Genomic DNA, 9,237 nt, shown 5'->3' with positions numbered 1-9,237 from the left:
ATGATATACCAAGTAAAACTGGAGACAAGCTCAAATATATTTTGTATAAAATTATAGAACTGGATGGAACCCTCTTATATGTTATATTTGACACCTTTGTGTGCTCTGTATTGAGCATGATAGTGTTTTGAAAGTAAAAAAAGATTCAAAATCACATTTTATGTTGGATTAAAGGACTAAAAAAGACACAAAATGACCAAAAAAAGACACAAAATGACAAAAAAAAGACACAAAATGACAAAAAAAAGACACAAAATGACTAAGAAAAAGACACAAAATGACTAAAAAAGACACAAAATGACCAAAAAAAGACACAAAATGACCAAAAAAAGACTGAAAAATGACTAAAAAGAGACGAAAAGTAATATTTGTAGAATTGAATGTTTTTGTGGCTGTGCTCTTTTGTTCTAGTATAATATTTTTAGTGTTTAATTTTGAGTTTGCACTACATTTTTCTGTTGCAAATAAATCGATTTCTAGTCTTCTAAATGTGTTCAGTAAGCGAGCCCATTCAGCTCCTAGTGTCTGATCTGTCTGTCAGCTGGTCCTGTGACGGGCGTGTCATCATGTCTGCGGGGGGCCAAGGACGCCAGGAGCTTTTCAAGGTGGATGCTCCTCTAACAAGCTGCTGCTGGGCTGCTGACAACCCCCCCCCCCCCCCCCCCCCCTCCATCTCTGCAGCCCAAACACACACATTAATGCAAATTATGGTCTGATAATTTAATAAGTTTGCCGGCTTGATCTGTCCTTTTTATTACAATTATCATCAGGCAGGGGGTTGCGTTCCATCATGACAAAATAAACACCATCGATCATCCTTGTAATGATTAGCCAGTGACAGGCTGGCCGGGCTCTGCATAAATGGCCTGTAATGTGGCGCTGGAGAGCACAGAGCTCCATGTTTTCTGTAAACTTTGGCTTCACGTCGGGGGTTATTAACCGCGCTGATAATCACAGCAAGGCTGCCTTTATGCTGCGTGGTCTGCAGCCAGGGAGGAGAGCCATTTCTTAAAGGATTACGTCAGCAGAGACGGAGCCAAGACATGCAGCCAGGGCCTGTTAAGTCTTTCCAGAGAAAGAGCCGTGCACGGAGCTGGCACCTCAGCGTCAGGGCCTCCCTCTTAATTGCAGTGGAAAATGATGCTGCATTTCCCGCCTGTTGAAGCAGCTTGTAAAGAAGCACCCTCCCCCCTCCCGACCCCTCCGCTGTAAACTCCATGAGGCCAGTTTCAGTTTGATGATGATATACCAAGTAAAACTGGAAACAAGCTCAAATAGATTTAGTATAAAATGATAGAACTGGATGGAACCCTCTTATATGTTATATTTGACACTTTATTGAGCAAGACAGTGTTTTGAAAGTAAAAAAAAGATTCAAAATCACATTTTATGTTGGACTAAAGGACTAAAAAAGACACAAAATGACTTAAAAAAAGACACAAAATGACACAAAAGGACAAAATATGACTAAAAAAACACAGAAAATGACAAAAAAGACACAAGATGACTAAAAAAGACACAAAATGACCAAAAAAAGACACAAAATGACTAAAAAATACACAAAATGACACAAATAAAATAGAGTCCCACTAGAATAAAAAGCAGAGATGGATGACAGGATCACCCACAAGATCACATTTATGTTGGTTTTTCTTTGTTTCTTTTTGGTTCCCCCCCTCCCCCCTCCCGACCCCTCCGCCTGCACGTAGAAAAGCTTGATTTATAAACTCAAATACGAGGAAACTCACCATATTTCATTTCCCTCTCTGTCTCATTTCAACCCACACTGCAAAAAAAACAACTTGTATTTTTTGGCCTGAAACAGTTGGTAAAACTTGGAAATATAAATTATTGATATTTAGTGCAATAATGTAAGTTAGCACAACAAAGCAAGCCAGTTGTCTGCTCAAAAACAAGTTGGTGAGTTGTTGTTACTTATATCTTTAAGTTGGGGTTCACAACAAGGGACAATAGTTCTGCTAACTCTTATTTCTTTGTTGTGAAATGCGGGAAGCCAACTTTCCGAGTTGCACTTCAAGTCTCGTTGTGGCTGTGACGTGCTGCCTCCAGCTGGAGTCCACAAAGGTAAGCAACCCATATCATGTTTCAACTTACAGTTATTATATTAATATTTAGTTTAATTGACCAAGTTAAAATTTTATCCAAGTTTGTTGCCTTGAAATTTTGACTTCACCCAACTTTTCTTTTTTTGCAGTGCATGGACAATGCTACTTCTCCGTATGTTGATGTTTTCTGTGTACTCATTTATTTGTTCATATGGTTACGGTAAAAAGGCAGGATGTGTATTATTTCTCATTTTCTTTGATTTGTAGCAAGACTATGTAGGACTGGGGGGGATAAGGGGTTGTTGTTTTTTGAAAAAGAAAAAGTCCTTATTTCTCACTGTATGTACTTTTGCCTGTCAAATGAATAAAAACATAAAATAAAATAAAAATAGGAGGAAGAATAATGAGACATTAACACACTTAAATCACCGTTGCATCAGGTGGTGAATGTTTCATGCCGTCTGCTCGTTCGGCCCCGCAGCACAAAAAAAAAAGACTGAACAACTTTGTTCGCTCTGATTGCTCCTTGAGAGGAGAGAATCAGCTATTTATGATTCACAGTTAAAATGTTCACATCTCTGTTTTCACAGGCTATGAAATAATAGCACTCGCTGGCTGCTTGTCTTTGCCAATGATGCAGGAGGAGAAGGAGGAGGAGGAGGAGGAGGAGGGGGAGGTGATGGGGAGTTAAAAATTGAGACACAAACACTCACAGAGCAGCCGGCCTTTCCACACAGAGTGCCTTTGTTCTCGCCTTTTTTTTAACTTTTTGGCTTTGAATCGGCGAGAAGTCCCCTCCAGGAGAACATGTTTTCTCTGCCTGACCACAACGGGATCCTCAAAAACCAAACCGCCTTTCTTGTCAAGATTTTCTCTTTTGAAACGCACACACCGCCGTTGCACCGCTGACCTCTTGTGCCAGATCAAAGATGGCGGCCCCTCAGGTTCAGGCGTGGTGCTTTTTAGAGGTTTGTGAGCGGCTTGTTGGAGGAAAATCCACATCTTAGCCTCCCGCTGGAGCTTTTACTGCCTCTCGAGTACTGACTCTCAATATTTAAAGCTGCATTTGGAAGCTATGGGGTGTTTTAAACTCGACTGAATGCATGAAATAAAATGTCTTAATCACATTATTAAATCACACTGCAAAGCTGCAATGTTTAGTTCTGCACCTAAAGTAAGTACGTTTCTTCAAATCTACTGCATTTATCTGACTGCTGGAGCTAAAGGTCATGATATCTTATTTTGAAGGGGCCGAAACAAAGTTGGGCTAGATTTAAGTTTTAGCAGAGTCTCCTCTTTACAGACATGCCCACTTTATGCTGATAACCCATGAGTCTTTACTGACATACCCACTTTATGCTGATAACCCATGAGTCTTTACTGACATGCACACTTTATGCTGATAACCCATGAGTCTCCTCTTTACAGACATGCCCACTTTATGCTGATAACCCACGAGTCTCCTCTTTACAGACATGCCCACTTTATGCTGATAACCCATGAGTCTCCTCTTTACAGACATGCCCACTTTATGCTGATAACCCACGAGTCTCCTCTTTACAGACATGCCCACGTGATGCTGATAACCCACGAGTCTTTACTGACATGCCCACTTTATGCTGATAACCCACAAGTCTTTACAGACTTGCCCACTTTATGCAGATAATCCACAAGTCTTTACTGTCATGCCCACTTTATGCTGATAACCCACGAGTCTCCTCTTTAGAGACATGCCCACTTTATGCTGATAACATGCAAATTTTCTCCTGCATTCAATTGTGTTATTCTTCTCCTATTGTATGTGAATATTTCTATACTGGGGTGCCTATACCCTCCTGAGGGTATGGAATTTTGTTGTCCTAATGTCAGATCCTGGAGGGATTTATTACCATTTTTTATCAATTTTCCAGGGATCAAAAATATATATAAAAATATATTGAACATTGGTATCAACCCAAAAATGACCTTTTTTACATTGGGTTGGTGCTGTTTTTTTTATTCCCATCACTGGAAGTAGTTGTTGTTCTGATGAATTTACTGGATAGACTGGGGCTAGAAAAGGGCCCATTTTGGTGCGTTCTAATCAGAACCCGGCAGCCGTCAGCAGACACCTGCTTCATGACACCTGGACCGTCCCAGCATACGTTTATCGGCGTGAATCCTCGGAGAAGGTGGCTGGGGTGACGAGGAGGAGAGGGCAGAGTGATGTGGGGGTTTTAATGAGGACCTCCATCCTCAAACCTCCAGAGAGGGGAGACCTGGAGGTCCCAGCGAGCAGCGAGGTGGCGGTGCTGACCTCCCTCAGCTGAAACCCCGACACCCCTTCAGCTCGCTCCTCTTTCTCCCCCTCTGGTCCTGATTCAAGCATTTAAACTTTAGTTTGATAGTGCAGTGCAACTTCCTGTTGAGTATCTGAAAAACTTTTTTTAATCTTTTGTCAATAGGAAGTAGCTTAAAATAATTGTGCATAAATAATAATAAAATCTGCATTCAGTGCAAATGCGAAAAAACGGAATTACTTTTATTACAAATAAAAATAATAATGATAATAATAATTTAACCCTAAAATGAAAGTTGAAATCTGTACAATAACTTGTGGTTGATTACTGTTATTTGCTGGTAAGTCTTTCGCAACTTGTGCTGCTAGACTTTTATTTTTTACAGTGACCAAAAAGTTGGGATGTTTTCCGAAATATAAATGAAACAGAATTTGATAATTTGTTAATCCTTTATTACCTGAATTAAATTAAAACCTGGACTATATATTTAACCTCTTAAAACCAGCAACCGTGTTTATCTTGTTTCTTTTCGTTTCTTTTCTTTCATCTCTGTCTCCCTGTCCTGTCCACCTCTGTCATATTATATGTGTGTTTTAAGTATACATTTGGACGGGTTAATGGCTAATTTCGTTGTCCTAGTACTTGTTACACAATAAAGGAAACACTGACTTTCTTCTTCTGTTCCACAGATTTAAACTCTCCTCTTCCAGTGTGTTCTTGAGCCTGTGTGTGTGTGTGTGTGTGTGTGTGTTTGTGAGTGTGAGTGTGAGATTACATGTAAATGAGATATCACATATTATGACCACCACAATTGTTTTTTATAAAGCTCACAGTGTTGTTGTTGTTTTTTAACCGTGATGAGCTGTTAATATCACAAAGTCCCTCAAACAGATGGCATGTTGTTGGAAAACAGATGTTATTTTGCATAGGAACATATCATGAATATGCATGCTGTATTAGTTCATGACACTGAAGGCCTCGCTGATGATTGGCCAGCTCCAACCCAACAAAACCCTTAAACTGTGGCATGACTGGGAGTATGTTTAATGTCTAATATATATTATTAATATGTGCAGAAGGGACAATATAAAAGTGTTAATACTTCAGTAATTGAGTGATATTGATCCTCCAAAGTCTCGATTCATCGTCTTTAAATGTGTTTGACCAACATTCAAAACCTCCCAAAATATTCAATTTCAACGTGTTCTCATGAACAGTTTGTATGATATTGTGTTTAACAGACCAAGACCTTGAAGAACACCAGAGAAAAATCCATGCTGTGATGTTTGTTTCAAAAACTTTTGACATTTTGCAGATTTTTGTATTTTGGGAAATTGTATGGCGAGCACTTGTGTTGTGTTGTCTGCTGAGAAAAAAAAATGCTCTAGGTCTCTAGTTTATGGTTGTAAAGTTTCATGAGGCTGTGATTATTCTAGAGGTCACAGCAGCTCATTTTATACACTGAGCTCAAGTTTCACTCACTAACATCATCACACATGAATAAAATTGGGCTCAGTGAATCGACAAGACTCTCAGCTTTCCAGTCAGACCCGATTTATGCAACTCAGGAGGGTGTAAGCACCCCAGTATGCAGAAATATTTACATACAGTAGGAGAAGAATAGCAGATTTTACTGCAGGAGAAAAGCTGCATGTTATCAGCATAAAGTGGGCATGTCAGTAAAGAGGAGACTTGAAGGTTATTAGCATGAAGTGGGCATATCAGTAAAGAGGAGACTCAAAGGTTATCAACATAAAGTGGGCATGCCAGTAAAGAGGAGACTTGAAGGTCATCAGCATAAAGTGGGCATATCAGTAAAGAGGAGACTCAAAGGTTATCAACATAAAGTGGGCATGTCAGTAAAGAGGAGACTTGAAGGTCATCAGCATTAAAATGGGCATGTCAGTAAAGAGGAGACTTGAAGGTTATCAGCATAAAGTGGGCATGTCAGTAAAGAGGAGACTTGAAGGTTATCAGCATGAAGTGGGCATGTCAGTAAAGAGGAGACTTGAAGGTCATCAGCATAAAGTGGGCATGTCTGTAAAGAGGAGACTTGAAGGTTATCAGCATGAAGTGGGCATGTCAGTAAAGAGGAGACTTGAAGGTTATCAGCATGAAGTGGGCATGTCTGTAAAGAGGAGACTTGAAGGTTATCAGCATAAAGTGGGCATGTCAGTAAAGAGGAGACTTGAAGGTTATCCGCATAAAGTGAGCATGTCTGTAAAGAGGAGACTCGTGGGTTATCAGCATAAAGTGGGCATGTCTGTAAAGAGGAGACTCGTAGGTTATCAGCATAAAGTGGGCATGTCTGTAAAGAGGAGACTCGTAGGTTATCAGCATAGAGTGGGCATGTCTGTAAAGAGGAGACTGCTGAAACTCAAATCCAGCCCAACATTGTTTAAGCCCCTTCACAAAAAGATATCATGACCTTTACCTCCAGCTGTGAAGACATGATGAAATATACTTACTTTAAAGGTGCAGAACTAAACATTGCACCTTTAATGGAACATATTTTCCAGTGTGATTTATTAATGTGATTAAGACATTTTATTTCACGCATTTGGTCGAGTTTAGTTCATTCGGCCAATTTATGCAACTAACAGACTTACTGGATCAACATTTTGAACAAAAAAGAAACGAAGAAAAACCAACATAAATGTGATCTTGTGATTGTGTGTGATCCTGTCATCCAACCCTGTTTTTTATTCTAGTGGGACTCTATTTTATTTGTCTTGTGTGTTTAGCGTAACAATTTTAGTCATTTTGTGTATTTTTTGGTCTTTTTGTGTCTTTTTTGGTCATTTTGTGCCTTTTTTAGTTATTTTGTGTCTTTTTTTGGTCATTTTGTGTCTTTTCTTTTGTCATTTTGTGTCTTTTTTTTAGTCCTTTTGTCCAGCTGTTCTCAACCTTGGGGTCGGGACCCCAATTGGGGTCGCGAGATGATTTCTGGGGGTCGCCAAATCATTTTGGAAGTCAGCTCTGTCTCCACTGTGTTAAAGTGTTCATGTGTTAATGTGTTTTAGTCTTTTTGGTGATTTCATGTCTTTTTTTGGTCATTTTGTGTGTTTTTTTTGTCATTTTGTGTTTTTTTTATTTTTTTCATTTTGTGTGTTTTTTTTTGTCATTTTGTGTCTTTTTTGGTCATTTTCTGGCTTTTTCGGTAATTTTATGTCTTTTTTGATCATTTTGTGGTCAATTTGTGTATTCTTTGGTCATTTTGTGTATTTTTTAGTCATTTTGTGTATTTTTTTTGGTAATTTTGTGTCTTTTTTTGGTCATTTTGTGTCATTTCTGGTCATTTTCTGGCTTTTTTCGGTCATTTTATGTCTTTTTTTGATCATTTTGTGGTCAATTTTGTCTTTTTTGGTCATTTTGTTTCTTTTTTGGGTGATCTGAACTGTGCGTGTGAGATTGTGTTCAGTGAGCGGGGGTCGCGGACAACATGCATGTTAAATTGGGGGTCGCGACTCAAAAAGGTTGAGAACTACTGCTTTAGTCCAACATAAAATGTGATTTTTAATCCTTTTCTCACTTTCAAAACACTATCATGCTCAATAAAGAATTTGAAATGTTGCAAATGTGAACAAATATAACGTATAAGAGGGTTACATCCAGTTCTATCATTTTATACTAAATATATTTGAGCTTGTCTCCAGTTTTACTTGGTATATCATCATCAAACTGACACTGGCCTCATGGAATTTACAGCCAGAACTTTAGAGGTAAATTTACAGTAGGGCTCCACGCTGCTTTGTTTTCTAGTCTGGATGTCATGAAGAAGTCATGCTTTGGTGCTTTTGGTGACTCCAGAGGGTTAAAATAGAGTCCCTGAAAGAAACAAAAAAGTTTGTATGTTTCAGTAGCTGTTAAACTCCTGCTAATTTAAGAACATGTGGTGGCATGGGTTGGAGGACTTGTTGAGTATATTAGAGTTTTCCCTTTAAGAGCACTAATCATTTTTTACCTCAGACTCTTTAAAACAACTTGTCACCTCGACTCAGAAAGCTGTGCCAACATTCCCAGACAGTCATTTAGTGGTGCAGGTCAGCGTGTCGGTTCATTCAGGAGAAAGCCATGACATTACCTCACACTCTCCCTCTCTCTATTAAACATTTAGAGCTGTGGTTAAAGGACCATGCTGCTCTTTCTGTCCTTTAAGACTCCGCTGCAGCGGTGACCTCCCACTTCTGAGGATGGAGATTATTCAGAGGGCCGTGGTTAATATTAAGCAGCCGGTGACACGGAGGCCCCATCGCTCGCTCACAGCAGGGAGGTGGCCCTATTGAAATGAGAGGAGCTGCGCCTTAATAATACATTTGTCCCACAGGGGCCACCCATGCAAAAAAAAAAATAAAAGGTGCTGAGAGGTGCTTTCGTTCATACAAATCCGAACGCATTACAGACTTCAAGAATCATATGTGATTTCTGCTGAGGGAATGTTATGATGGTGTAACATGTGACTCTCATACTCATTAACCTTAATTCAGACCTTAATTCAGGTTTTTTTAGTAAAACTTTACAATAACCTTCATTTATAGATGGTAAACAGACCACGTATAAATGGTAAACAGATAGTTTATTAAAGTTTAATCATGATTTTTTTCCCCCCAACTGTGTTTATTGCTTTTCTCAACAAAAACAGACAACAAGAAAGACCATACAGGTGACAAAACTGAAAATAGTTACAGTGAAACAATTTTGTGACGCAATATATGCATACACTAAAGGGTAAGCAAGAGCAATATATAAATATATATGTAAAAAAAACGAAGAAAAAAAATTAAGAGAGTAGAATAAGGATTAAAAAATAAATACAATAAAAACAACAGAACACATGCATGCAAACAGGATAAAAACAAAAATACACATACATTAAACCAGTCTCGTATATC

This window comes from Centropristis striata, chromosome 24 (genome assembly GCF_030273125.1).
Source record: "Centropristis striata isolate RG_2023a ecotype Rhode Island chromosome 24, C.striata_1.0, whole genome shotgun sequence".
NCBI lineage: Eukaryota > Metazoa > Chordata > Actinopteri > Perciformes > Serranidae > Centropristis > Centropristis striata.
The sequence above is the reverse complement of the archived record's forward strand: the minus strand, read 5'-3'. Positions refer to the sequence as shown.